Here is a 14925-nt window from a genome sequence, read left to right as displayed (position 1 = left end):
AAATCTCTAAATTTACTAAATTAAGTAAGTATATATATATATATATATGGTTGTACTTATTGACACATAGTTGTATATATTATTAATATGGTGTGTTTTTGTTTTTTTAAAAGTACAAATAATTATGTTGGGTACTGTAATTTTGTAATCGGTGTCTTAGTACAAATGACTTAATTATCAATGTATGTAGAAGAAAATGTAATTGTTGTTCTTGTTCAGATTTTCTTAAGCTATATATCTCTTAAAGAGACAGTAAGTCTGACTGTGTGTGTCATATGTGCTGTCAAAGATATCTGATTCATTCTTAATTAATCTTGAAGGAAAAATCAAAAATTATTTCTAGTCCAATATTGCCCTCTTCAGGTAATTGCAGGGATAATTTTTAGAAAAGTGATACCTTACTGATGTCATAATTAAGTTGAGATAAGCTATCTCCTCCCACATTTTGGGGTGATAAAAGTTAGGAGAAAGTTAAGAAAAGGGGGAACGGAAAGACTGAAAAAAAAGAAAAGACTATACAGGAAGACATACACAGATACAGGAGGGAGAGATCTGAAGCTAATGGACGGGCTGACCAGGGGAAATGAACCAAATAGGACCTGTACATTTCTTGTCCCTACAATGACACAAAGCTGACATCTGTTAGACAAAAGAATTTTCAATTTTTGAAAAAGTATACATTTCTATTTATCTGTAGGCAATTAACTAGCAATATACAGTATATTTACCTAGAACATTTGATCATTGTTAGCATCAAAATTGAATTGAAGTAAAATTTATATCTGCAGTAGAAAATTGTCTTCCCTTCAATTTTGGGAGAAGAAGCTGATTTCAGTTTCTAGTCAATGGTTTAGTTGATATATATATATATACACATAAAAATAAATAACTTAGGGGAAGTTTGTCTTTACCTTAAATAAATTATTGGCGGATAGCCAGTCCTGTGCATAGTGTTATGAGTTAGTTTATGCATAGTAGAAATTTGAGTTTTTGAACATCTGTTGACTGGGAGAGGTCACGTGTTGAATCTGCACATTATTTTGTCACATTCTGTTTAGTATCTGAGAAGCTACTAATTGCATTCCAGGAGTTACTTAGTTTTGTTTCATTAATATTTGAAATAATATCCTGTGGTTTTATTTTTAATATTATCTGTGTTGATCAATATTATTGAAATTTTGAGTCATGTTCTTTATTGTCACTGATAATATTTTGATTAATATTTTTCACTGATTTTAGTTAATAAATATATATATTTTTACACATTATTTTTTGTATTTAGTCTTCTAGTTAGCGCAAATAAAAATCTCGAGTCATTAGTTGATTTGTGAATATAAGTTGGGAATCTCCTTAAATACAGATCATTGCTTGTTTTCATAAATACAAAACTGTTTATTTTATCAGAGTTAACATTCTGACAGTGAAAACATCAGTAAGAACTTAAATAGACATACAGAAGTGAAGTACCACCCATAAACACACCCCCTGGCATCCCTATGATGTCATATAACCTGCCAAAACTGCTGTGTGCTTCTGGTTATAGACAGGAATTGCATCCCTTCTGCCACACCTCCTGACATCACTTCCTGCTTGATCACTATAAAGCTGGGAGCTTCCAGAGAAAGTGCTCAATTGTTTCAGAGCTAACCACAGTGTGTTCCAGTTGCTAGCTGTGTGATTACGTTCAACCTGACCTTTGCTACGTTTATCGATTCTGATCCTTTGCTGCCTGCCCTGACCTTATTCTTTGTTTGACTATGATTATTGGATATACCCTTTTGTACCACGTATTTGGAATCTGTGCCTGATTCATCTCTTGAGTAAGCTATCCCAAGTATGCTATGCCATTGCTATTGGGCTCTGCATATCCAATTACTGACACTCTTCCATTTTTCCAACATCTCTTATCTTTAGAATTGCATGTTTTGACGGATACTTTTTCAGTGCACATAAACTTTTTACACTTCCCTCATCTCCTCCATAACATTCATAATAAGTCATACTTAGATAAAACCCAATTTCAATATTTTCACTGTGTGACCTTCCATCCCCATTAAAACATTTAGAGCAAAAAGGAATAGTTCTGTGTACTAGAATTTCTTTGGTCTTTAGCTGAGTGTTTGCATCAGGTTTATTCCAAAGTTTATTGTTGCCGTTCTTCTTGAACTAGCATCACATTCTTTTTATTGGTTACCAATGCAATTGCAAAAGAAACAGAAATCCAGCTTATATGATGCAGTTAATTGCAGGTACTAAACAACACTGTAAATGTCATAACTCATATGGGTAATGCTACAGTAGTAATCACGTTTGGTTACATAACTTGATAAATCTTCCCATTTTGTGTTAGAAGAAACTAATTCACATCTGGCCCATTTATTATATTTTATACCTCTAACTAAGCTACATAGTCCACATTTTAAGGGGCAGGAAAAACTACATGTATTCACCCGATTCCTGTGTGCAGAACACTGCATAAAAGAACACAGAGAGGAGATAAATCCTTCCAGCTCATAATTAAGTGCTGGAAAAGTGAAACCATGTCTCAGTCCTTTATGTTAATCAGCCAATAATTTCAGCTCCAATGAGCATAACTACGACAGGTAGAGATGAGCAGAATCATGATTTCCATAATTCTCTCTTACTCTCTCTGTAGTAATGTAAAATTATATGCACCCATTTACTTAATATGCTAGGTGACAAACAAAAAATAGTTTGGGGGTATTTAAACTGGTAGTCTTTGCAGTGATCTAGTTAGTACGTTGGAGATGACTTACTAAAGGCAAATAGGCTGTTTGCAAGATCATTTTTTAATTTGCAAAGTTAATTTTTACCACGTTCACTGAGTTCAGGGTAAATTCCCTTGCAAAAAATACCCAATTTAGGTCTCGTTCACACCTAGGTGTTTTTTGTTAAAATTATAAACCTCATTCTTTAGCAAGGGTGACAAAATATACATTTGATTGCTGCTGTTGTAATAGATATGCTTTCTTAAATATTTGGAATGAATTGGAAATGTTTTGTTTCTTATATCAATTAACACTTATATTCACCATGGTAATGATAAACAAAAAATGTAATATTGCACTGCAGTATAGCCAATACTTTGCCATAACTCTTCTATACATATAACTGTTCTTATTCATGAATCTTTACATTCATTAAATAGTTTTCCATCCATAGCAATTACAGCTGAGCCAATCTTGGGTCTTCTGGTTGTCATATTTTAAATATATTCAGGGGAAATGTTAACTCACAGCTTCTGTATCTATTCACAGAGGTGCAACTGCCTTCAAGGGCTGTTTAGTATGACCTTGCAGTGTAAACTTCCCACAAGAACTTCAACAGAAAACAATACATAGAAGAGCGCAACTACCTGAGAAATTGATTAGATGCTGAGCATCCTACTGTGGGTGGCTAATTGGTTGAGAAAGAATTAGTTGGTATATGACTTACGGTTGTGATGTCATGGATGGGCACATACACTCCCTGCAGTCCTGTGTGGTCAGCGATATTGATCCGTATGTTACCGGGCAGGAAGATCTAAATTAACTAGGATATCCCCAGGCCGCGTCCTCGGCTGGTCGGGCTGAGCCGCGGCAACTGGAGCAGGAGAGGAAGAGTTGTCCGGCAGCTGGGATCGGCACTGTGCAGTGTGTTGCCGTGTGGTGTGCGGCGCGAACGCTGACAGGTCCAGTGAGCGGTATCGGTCGGTGCTCGTGAGTCCGAGGGAGATATGTTTGGGTTGTAAGGCACCCCTGTGGGATCAGTTGGCAGCTACGCGTTTCGAGGGTAACCCTCTTTGGTACTCTGGTTACCATTCTGGGAAAAAAAATCATACAGCAATTCATCATTTTAGTTTTATCATTCACTTACATTTTTTAAAAAATCATAAAAAAAGTCCTATAGAAATATTAAATGTTCTTTGAAAAATTGCAGGTAATTGGACCAAAATTCAAATGTTGTAGTCCTGGCAAAAACAAAATAAAAAAATCATTTTAGTTTTATCATTCACTTACATTTTTAAAAAAATCATTAAAAAAGTCCTATAGAAATATAAAATGTTCTTTGAAAAATTGCAGGTAATTGGACCAAAATTCAAATGTTGTAGTCCTGGCAAAAACAAAATAAAAAAATCTGAAAAACCGAATCCAGTTTGCTTAGGAAAATACTTAAAATTTCAGAAATATTTTTTCTTGTTCCTTGGCCCCTAAAAAGTAAGAAACTGTAAGACATATTGTAAAGTAAAATATGTGTAGAGCAGTATTTGGTTGTTTGTGATTGATGGTTGATTTCTGATTAATGACATTTTTAGGAAGCTAAAAGTTACATTATCTCATTTTCTTTCAGATAACAACTCAAAGCAAGAACCATTCATAAAAATGGAATATGACCAATATATAATGGCCTTGTTTCTCTGTGCAATTTTCCTTCCTCCTTTTCTTTACATGCATAGAAATACTTAATTTTTGTCCCCATAGATTAACTGTAGGCCATCAGTACAGCACATCCAGTTGACAGATGTCCTAACCAGTTGAGCTACAGACACGTTCTGTCACCTTAGGGGGACAAGTGAACATGACATGCTGCAGAAATCATGATGCTTATTATCTGTTAAAATGGCAACTGTAACAAAGAGAGAGATTTTTCACACTCTGAAAGCAATTTTAAGCTCCTCAAGCCTACTTAGTTTTCTGCCAGCTTGAGGTCTGAACAAATAAACTCTTTCAAATACTATTTACAAAAGTTTAGGCTTACCATTTTATAAAAGGGCAATAAGTAACTAAAACGCAAATAACTCTGTTTATTAAAAACATATAAATACAGTGAATATTGTGGCTCTCTACTGCTTTATTTATGCAACAATAAGATACAAAGAACAAGCAAGTATCATGGTCACATTTTTTTGTGCTCTGCTATCCAAGACCTAAATTATGTTATTTTTAAATTCAAACAGTTGTCAAGAGCTTGTCAAGAGCTTTTTCTCAAACTTCAAATCCCTGCAAAAATATTGTTTGCAAATAGTCAGACTCAGAAAATTAACACTTTTGCAGTAGTATTTACTAAACTTTACTTCATTATCTATTAGGATGACTATTATTATTTTACTTAGTATTAGGGTTGCACAGATACCAAGTACAGTACTCGGTACAAGTACGAGTACATGTACCGATACTTTTGAGCTCCAAGACTAGACTAGAGAAAAATTCAAAAATTAGGAGGCAGCTGTCATTTGTAAGGAGCACACAGAGCTCCTGGGATTTGTACATCTCTGTTTTAATGTACGATTTTGTTTTTATAAATAAAGGGATGCACCGTTACCAGTTTTGCGAGTACTGGTACTTGCCGAGTACTTACAAGTACGAGTACTGATACATTTTTGTTTATTATCATGTGACAGTTTTTCTAAAACAATACAGACTAATGATTTCAGGACAGTGGTGGAGTGCCAGAGCCAGGTCCCAGCTGCAACCGCGCAACCTTGGTAGTTCTCATGAAAATGCCAAGTATCTGCACTGATACTCGAAAAGTATCTGTGCATCCCTACTTAGTATTATTAAAGTCCAGTTCTAGGCTTGCCAACCCCCTTCCCCAGGTTTTCCTACTTTGGAGCACCTCCTCCTTTTATTTACTTACATTTATCTTTGGCCTGGTTTGGTGATGGGCCCTGTTCCTTTGAGGGTTAGTGGGTCTTGAATGCTGCACAATGTAGAGCCACATAGGGATGTAGCACCACTCTCTGTAGCATGTGTGTCATGACATGCCTCCCAGAGGGGGAACCCCTGACCACCTGGGCTTACAGGCTTTCAATAATGCTGGCCAGTGCTGGATTGCAAAGCTGTACATCAGTAGGGGACAGCCCTTGGAAATAGTGTATTTTTTGTAAGAGATGCTTTTTTAAAATTTCCTCTACTGTGGGGCAATAAATAAATAAAAATACATTGAAGTTCAGCTTTAAAAGTAGGCCTGTGTTCAAATGTTGATACAAATGTGAAGAAGAGTGAGAGGCTCTGTGATCTTTAATTGTAAACATCCATGGTTGCAATATGGGTTTCCTTTGTGGGGCTCATTTGCTTGGTAGTGGCTGGACTTCCACACACAGAGACCCCACAGAGGGCAGGAGGGGGCCATGGAGAAGTTGATTAGAACAAAAGAATTAGGCACCACCAAATAAAGAAAGTCCAAAGGAGTTTTTATTAGTAACAATAAAAGCATCAAAGTGCCATTGCATTTGGGAGCAAACACAGACTCCCTTCATCTGGGCTAGAGGTATAAAATGAAAACGTTGTGTTTGCAGTTTGAAAATGGCAAACAAAATGGTCTATTCATGCCTTGTTTGCCATGTTAACCTCTGGCTGCTACTAAAGCAGTAAGTCATTGATTTAATGATGGTATTATAACTGCCACTAAATGACAAATGCCCGCTGTGCATCAAGCATCATTGGTTGTTGGGATGCAAGAGACCACAGAGTGGCATTGGTTGACAACAAAGGGCAGGAAGGAGCCTTGGAAAAGTTGATTAGACCCAAAAAATGGAGGCACCACCAAATGAAGAAGAGTTTGAAGCAGTTTTTATTGGTGACAATAAAAGCTTTAAAGTGCCAACGCATTTGCGGGGCCACCATAGACCCCCTTCATCAGGGCTAGAGGTATGAAATTAAAACCATGGGGTTTGCGGTTTGTGAATGGGCCAACAAAATGGTCTGTTCATGTCTTGTTTGCCCCTGTTAACCTCTGGCTGCCAGTAAAGCAGGTTGTCATTGATTTAGTGATGATATTACTACTGCCACTAAATGACAACTTCCCTCTGTATCTCTCTTCCCTCTTCTTCCCTCTCTCTTCAAGCATCATTGGCAGCTGAGATGCAAGAGGCCACAGAGCATCAATGCCCAGATTGCAAGGATAACTTGCCACAAACTTGTAGCAGGGTTAAATTGTAATTCTTGTTAACTTGCTGCACACATTCCTGGCAAGTTGTAGACTTGCAGAACACTTGCAGCACAAGTTCTAGTTGACACTTTTTGAATTTGTAGCAAATTTGCTTGGCAAGTCTACAGCAAGATTCCTGTGGGTCTTAGCAAGAGCTCTGCAAGCTCGCTGGTCTGGAGACTTGCAATGCAGACTTGCTGTAATTGTGCAACAAAATTGTGAAGCTTGGCAAGTCTGCAATAGTTTAGCAAGTAATTTTCAAACTTGCAGCACAATTTCTTGCTATCTGGGTGGTTGCTTGCAAGTACTATCCTACTGCCTGCTGGTATATTTTAAACAAGCTGGTGGGCATCCCTGGGTGATGTCAGTGACCAAATAAGGACAGGCAGCACAACTAGGACACAAACAGACACCAGCATCTTAGCTAGCAAGGGCACTGTGTGGCCCAGTCATATTTGGCAATTGTTTTACCTAGAACTTTCTATGGTATTGGGATGGTCCATTACCATAGAAAGTTCTAGTTAAAGCGTGGTACATGAGATATTGGGATTGATGGAAAAGTGCTTATACACTTTATATGTATTACAGCTTGCAGCCGACACTGAGGTTATCACATATATGCTAGTGCGGTCTAAGAAGTTGTTATATATTTGGTCTTTGACCACACTGTAATTCCCCAGGGGGGTTTATTGACATTCGGCAGCCGGCCATGGTTTCTGTCATTCATGGAAAGAGCATCAAAGGGAAGGGATCATCCTGGGTCATTTACTTTGTAGACATTGTGAAAAATTATATTTTGGACATCATGGGACAAAATTTTTTGGAAATTGTGGCACATTATTATTGTTGTTGTTGTTGTTGTTGTAGAGCGTGTTATTAAAATGTATATAAGCTTGAGTTTGCATAGGCCCATGTTTATATAAACCTGTGTTTTCACTAATTATTGTTGAGCTTTAATGCTACGCACATTAATCCATTGCGATTTATATTTATTTTGTCATTATGATTATGACTGTGCTTTGAACTACTTTCATATGAGTATATGTAGTCATGATAAACCCTGCATCACCACAGACTTAAATTCCATCCCTAATACCTAGGAAGTCAATATCCCTCAAAATAAACCTCAGCCTAAACCATGGAACCTAAACCATTAGATACTAACTAATGATATATATGCATGTGCAGTTTAAAAACAATTGGCTTTGAGCTTATTATAATCAAATGAGTTACCCGTGTATATCGTTCACCCAAATAATAGTTTCCATTAAGTAATGCGTTTCTGAATCCTTACTCCCTGTGAGATATACAAAACAAGGCTTGTCGCTTTCTATGCTGTTATACATGTTAGTTATTGAGTTCTTTTTTTATCATAACTAAATCATGACCCAGAAACACATTATGTGGAATGTTATTCCAGGAAATGTTTTTGGATGTTTTTTGCATAATTTTTGTTGGATTAGATTGGGACATAGTAATGTAAAATGTTGTTTTTAGAGTGGAGAAGAGTTAGAATTTCTGCTCAGGAGTAAACAGGACAAAGTGGAAGGGAAAATATTACCAATAGGGACACAGGCATTCATTTAAAAAAACTAAAAACATTGTAACCCTTTCCCACTGCAGCCAAAGTGAAAAAAAAGTTTTGGATGCAGTGGCTTTTTAAAATTGGTCATACTGTCTGTGAAGGTTCTCATTCATCCAGGTCATGGTATATCTGTAAAAAATAAGTCAAGGCAAATGGACTTGCTGTATTTTTCTTGAAGACATTTCACTGGTCATCCAACCAGCTTTCTCAGTCATTCAGAATGACTTGTACAAAAAGGATCTGGGAATAAATATAGTGAATCTATTACAAAGCCTGATATAACTCGTCACGTACAGTGTACGTGGCCAGTCATATAGGCACAAAGTGACAAGACGTACACTGTACGTCTCCCGTCACAAAGGGGTTAAACTATTAAATTGAAACCTGAAGGTGACAGTGTTCCTCTGCAGGCTTAGGGCTCTTTTTGTGTCAGTGGAGCCTTAAGCCTGTATGTGACCAATAATTGACATAGTGATCGCATAATCTGGAGACACTCTAATTGGTTTCCAATTGTCACTTGCTTAAGTGTTGACAGCTGGCCCTCACCGAGTTGTTATTTTTAACATTTCCACTGCATAGGCCCTGGGTGCATTATTATACAGGTATAGGACACAAAGGTGTTAACTGAAGTTATATGCAGATCAAAGGACATTAATTTGATCTGGAGATAAAATAACTAGTCTGAAATAAGTTTATTGTATAAAAATGTACTTATCAATGAAACCAGTAAACAATGTTTGCCAGCTATATTTACATATGCCCCTGCAGCAGTCATAAGGCACCTGGCTAGGGTATGGCAAGCAGGGCACATGCCATGAGCACCACTTGAGGGGGGTGCCACACCACTCAGGAAAAGTGGTGTAATTTGCCAATTTCGTTAAAGTTGTGTCCTGTTCAGGCCTCCCTTCAGTGCAGACCCAAAGTGACAGACATGCACCCAGCCATCCACATGATGTAAAAGAAAACATGATTCATCAGACCATAGGATCAATTGCTCTGTGGTCCAGTTATGATGCTCACATGCCCATTGTAGGTGCTTTTGGCTGTGGACAGGGGTTAGCATGGGCACCCTGACTGTTCTGTGGCTACTCAGCCTCATATGCAACAAACTGTAATGCACTGTGTGTTCAGACATCTTTCTATGAGCTACAATAACTCTTCTATTGGATTGGACTACATGGGCCAGCCTTTGCTCCTCATGTGCCTCATTAAACCTTGGCCATCCATGACCCTGTTGCCAGTTCACTGAGTTTCCTTCCTTGAACCTTTTTTGGTAGGTCCTGACCACTGCAGACTGGCAACATCCCACAAAAGCTGAAGTTTTGGAGTTGCTCTGACCGTTGTCTAGCCACCACAATTTGGCCCTTCTCAAAGTTGCTCAAATCCTTCTGCTTGCCATTTTTCTGCTTTCAACACATGCACTTATACTTCCTGCCTAATATATTCCACCCACTTCCAGTTGTCATTGTAACAAGATTATTAATGTTAGTCACTTCACCACTCAGTGGTCATAATGTTATGGCTGATTGGTGTATGATTTTTAACAGTATTTGCTGATGATTCCAAGCTATGTAGAGCAATTACTTAACAAAACATAAAATCACTGCAGCAACACCTAGATACAATTGAGAAGTGGGCTGCAACATGGCAGATCCAATGGGAAAGTTGGAGATGGAGAAAGATCTGGGGGTGCTTATAGACCACTGACTCAGCAGTAATATGCAATGCCAAGCTGCAGTTATCAAAGCGAGATTGATACTATCCTGCATTAAAAAGAGGGATATTTGTTTTGCAAGAGATAAAAACATAATTCTACCACTTTCTAAAATACTGGTCCAGCACCATCTGAGTACATGGTTGCATTTTAGTCCCCAACGTCTTTGAACTATATAAAGTTCAGAGAAGGGCAACAAAATTATTAAGGGGGATGGAGGGCCTAAGTTATGAAGATTGACCAATGAAATTAGAAACTTGTTTAGCTTACAGAAGAGATGCATAAGAGGGGATATAATTGTAAACTCATCAATGGGGAATAAAATGTTTTTAACCAAGAACTCTAAAGATGACTAATGGACACAACAAAAAGCTGGATGTGCGGGATCAGTTTGTTCTCAGAGGAGTTGTTAGCAACATGTTTACGCACACACACACACACACACACACACACACACACACACACACATATATAGGTTGAACCGGACCTGTGTCTGTATTCAACCTTACCAACTAAGTATGAATCAGATTTCCAACCTCCCACCTATTTTATGATTGTCCAGCTTAGACCTAATCCAGTGGCTTACATTGTTGTTCCTATACAAAATTAAAAAGAAGAAATCTTAAATTATTACAAACCAATCACAGCTAGACATTTTTTAAGTATTGTCATATATCGATATCTCATGAAGGACAAAACCATTTGAATAAATTAGAGGTTGATTGGGTAAAGGTGGTCTGAAATGTAGAAATTCCAGAAATAGAAGGGCAAAATTAGAGAGTCATTCAAGAGTCTGAGCTAAATCCAAAGACCTAGCTAATCATTTTTACTCTTAAGCAAAAATATTTTAGGTAAATTATTGCCAAGGAAAATTTCTTGAACATTAATACCTGAGGTAACTTTAAATCTTTGAGGAATGAATTCAGAAATAGAGTAGGCACCATAAAAGGAAAAGGATAGCTAAATGGGAGTTGCAAAAGCAACGCTTCATAAGGTATAAAACAATGTTTGGTTTTGTAAGAATACTAGACAACATCGTTTTCAGATTTACTTACCTTTTCTGCAGATCTAAATTCTATTGGTTCTGTGTTAATAGTAATATACAAACATTCCAGTAAGGTAGTAGGTCAAACAGACTTTCCTGGTGCCAAGAAAACTCCAAATGTGTAACAAAAAAGTTCAAACTCAGTAAACAGAATCAGCTGGCCCAATAAATAGAATATCATCCAAATGATGCACAACATTGATGAAACATATTTTAAAGCAAACAATCCATTCCAGGAAAAGCTGAAATAATGACAAGATAATGAGCATCTTGATCGTGTCCAAGGTATCATCAAAAGTAGCATAAAGCAAAAAAGATGTAACACAGTATCAGTGTCATTAATTACATTGAATGTAATTTAATTACAATAACATTTCATAAAGCTTCACCAGAGTTGTTGCTTTGAAAAAAAAAGCACCTTTTAAGAGCTATTTACCCAGAGAGGTCACTTTAACCCCCCCCCAAAAAAAAACCCCATTGTGACTCCAAGTGTGAGTCTGGGCAAACTGAGCATGGTTACATTCAAAAGAATTAGGCCATGTACATTGACTCTCATTATAACTAAAACACAGACCTTTCTTAAATGATGTAACTACGGTCAAACCTTGTAAATCGCTCCCAGATTTGTGTGGCAATGACAAGTTGAGCCATAGGTCCACATCCCTAGTGCCTCATTTTAAACTCTTGTATACAGGAAGATTTTGTTTGAATAGAATGATTCATCAGAAATGAATCACGATAAACCATTTACAATTTTTTAAGCTCCCAAGTTTATTTCAGCTGCTTTAAACAGACCACTGCAGCATTTAGGATGTTTTCCTCTCATAATGCTACCATAAATGTGGAATGTTTGTAACAAGTTATGAAATGTATGAGTAACTTTTCTACACTTATCACCATCTACTTTCTCAGAATCTTTTCTGTCAAATCTGTTGCCTTTAGTGGAAGGTAATAAAACTAGAATATCTATGCATTCTTGCCATATTTTTCTATAATGTTAATACTTCAATTAAATCCTTATCATGATAATTCATAAGCAAGTGCTTCTTTAAACAAATTTCAGGCACAGTTAAGGATAAAACTGAAAAAGGAAAAGACTGTTGAGGTGCAGTAAATGGGATTTCTGGAGTTCCAGGAAGGTCAGAAAGAACATTGTCAGTCTCAGTAGATTCCAACTAAAGTAGCCACAATACCAGCAGAATTTGTGTTTGAAGGTAGATTGGCAGTGATCTAAAACTGATATGCAAGCTTGGAAAATTAATTGGCTAATTGCACTATTAGCTCTAAGTTATCTTCAGTGGGTGTGTTGTGCTCTGGTATGTACAGAGTCAAGAACTGGTATAGGAGTCTCTTGTAAGGCAGATTGTCTCAAGAGTTAGGCCTAGATTCCAGGAAAAAATCTGCAATCTCCCATTGCCTATAAGACCCAGGTGTCATCTGTGTTGTGGGGGGAGCAGCAATTGTGTCACTATGAAATTCCTTGTCTCTGCCCTGGATGCTAGTTGGGGTGACAGCTTGGCAGACCTCTTACTGATCTGGGTGAAGCACACTGCACTTTTTGCTGTTTGTACTGTATTAGGCCCTTCCATGTGCACCTTGCTGTAAAGCTGGTAACAAATTGATGAGTGCGTTTGCCATTTGTTTTGCTTGACTGATTTGGTGCAGTGATGCATGGGGGGGTCGAAGCTGCCTTGTGGTGTGCGGGATCTCATGTGCGTCCCTGTGCCTTTAAGGAAGGTTGGGCTTCCTCATGACAAACCTGCACCCAATTTGATCTTTTGCCATATGTGCTCCAAGATGGAGACTCTCATAGTTTAGAGTTAGGACCGCACTATTTAGAGGTGCCTTGATGCGGCTTTCACATTTTCTGCGGAAGACGTGTATCTAAACCTCTGTTTTTAACCTTAGCGGTGAGACAAGTTTATTTTGCATGCTGGCTGGCGAGTGTGCTGGGAAAACTTTTTGCTGTTTGTATTGTATAGTGCAGACATGTTTTCTTGTGTACCTTTGACAAGTGTTTTTGACTTGACTTGTAAATTATTACCTTTTTTTTAGATGTTTTGTTAAATCAAGCAAGATGGCCAATTACAGGTTTTTCTTAGCCCTTTCACAGTGGTCAATGGAAAGTCACGGGACTGAAATTTGAGGATTGTTTTTATCCGATAAGTTTCATTTAAATGCATTGAAACAAAGCAAGGACAAAAGGATAAGCGCACTACCAAGGGATACAAACTAGCTGGAGGAGGTGAATGAACATAGGACACAGTGTGCAAGCTCTTTGAAAAACAGGGAGAGGAACCCTGTTGTAACAAAACAGAAACAATGTATATATTGAGAGCGCTACTACTGTAGTAAGCAATTGCAAAAACTCCCATTTGAGATGACATTGGGAGCACTGGAGGTGGTCAGGTGGAGCCCCTAAGAAGATATAGCCAGGTAGAGCTGACTGCTGTTCTCCCACCACAGCGATTGTTTGTTTAGGATTTCAGCCTTCCACACCACTGGGCTCTACCTGGCTATATCTTCTTAGGGGCTCCACCTGACCACCTCCAGTGCTCCCAATGTCATCTCAAATGTGAGTTTTTGCAATTGCTTACTACAGTAGTAGCGCTCTCAATATATACATTGTTTCTATTTAAATGCATTGGGCAAGCCAACTCAGAATGGACAAGACCCCTCACCCATGAAAGCACCTCCTAACATTTAAAAGACATTGAATAGGAGAAATTTTAACCATGAAACCCCTAAGTCAATAAGAGCAATTTAAACTACAAGAATTTTTTTTCTTTTTTTTTTTAGCTTACGCTATGTGAATTGGAACATGTAACAAATATAAAATAGGTGTTATCCCAATTTAGCTATGAAAGGGGAAATACACTTTAAGAAAATCATGTTCATACTACGCCTACAACAGTAAAAACTCACCATGATGTGCGCAGATACTACCGTGCACAAACAAAACAAACAAACAAAATGATAAATGTTGACGTTGAAAGTTTTTTGCAAATGTTGTAGTATGCAAAAATGTTAGTAAATACCTTTTGTTATTCTTTGGAGATTGATTGCTGCTTGATGCTAGATACCAGCATATAGAATTTTGGGAGGAGAAATAAGTTGCATCTGCCATTTGTCTGCTTTTCAACTGCTTTACATACTTTATAAACTTCACTTCTATTGGTGAAATCCTGCATATTCTGATTGGTGCACTTTCTCACATGACCCATGGCAATCAAATAATTGTTCTTATGATCATTTGTTTTCTGCATTTCAATTAGCTAATTCTCAGCCATAATTAAGTCCTATGAGTTTTCCTTGTAAAGTGTGTACTTTTTAAAAGTAACTTCTATATAGTGGATCACAGCTCATTAATTCCTGTAAGCAATGCTCTCTTTATACCAGCTTACAAGGTTGTGGCATGTCCAAGATGCTTAATCATGAGGACATCACTGGAGGCTGTAATAATTGTGCTGGATGATCCTATGGGATGTGGTATTGCTCCTAAATTTTGTCTTGTGTGGGTGTAGTTTTTTTAATAAACAACTCTCTGAGAGTGTCCATGTCTTTCTTTATGTAAAGAAAGTGTTATTGTGGCACGTGTACTAATTTGCCTTAGTTTGGAGGCCTCTTTACATTTTGCCACATGCACCCTGT

The sequence above is a fragment of the Nanorana parkeri genome, unplaced genomic scaffold (assembly GCF_000935625.1).
Source record: "Nanorana parkeri isolate BGI_ZX_2015 unplaced genomic scaffold, ASM93562v1 scaffold598, whole genome shotgun sequence".
Taxonomy (NCBI): domain Eukaryota; kingdom Metazoa; phylum Chordata; class Amphibia; order Anura; family Dicroglossidae; genus Nanorana; species Nanorana parkeri.
The sequence above is the reverse complement of the archived record's forward strand: the minus strand, read 5'-3'. Positions refer to the sequence as shown.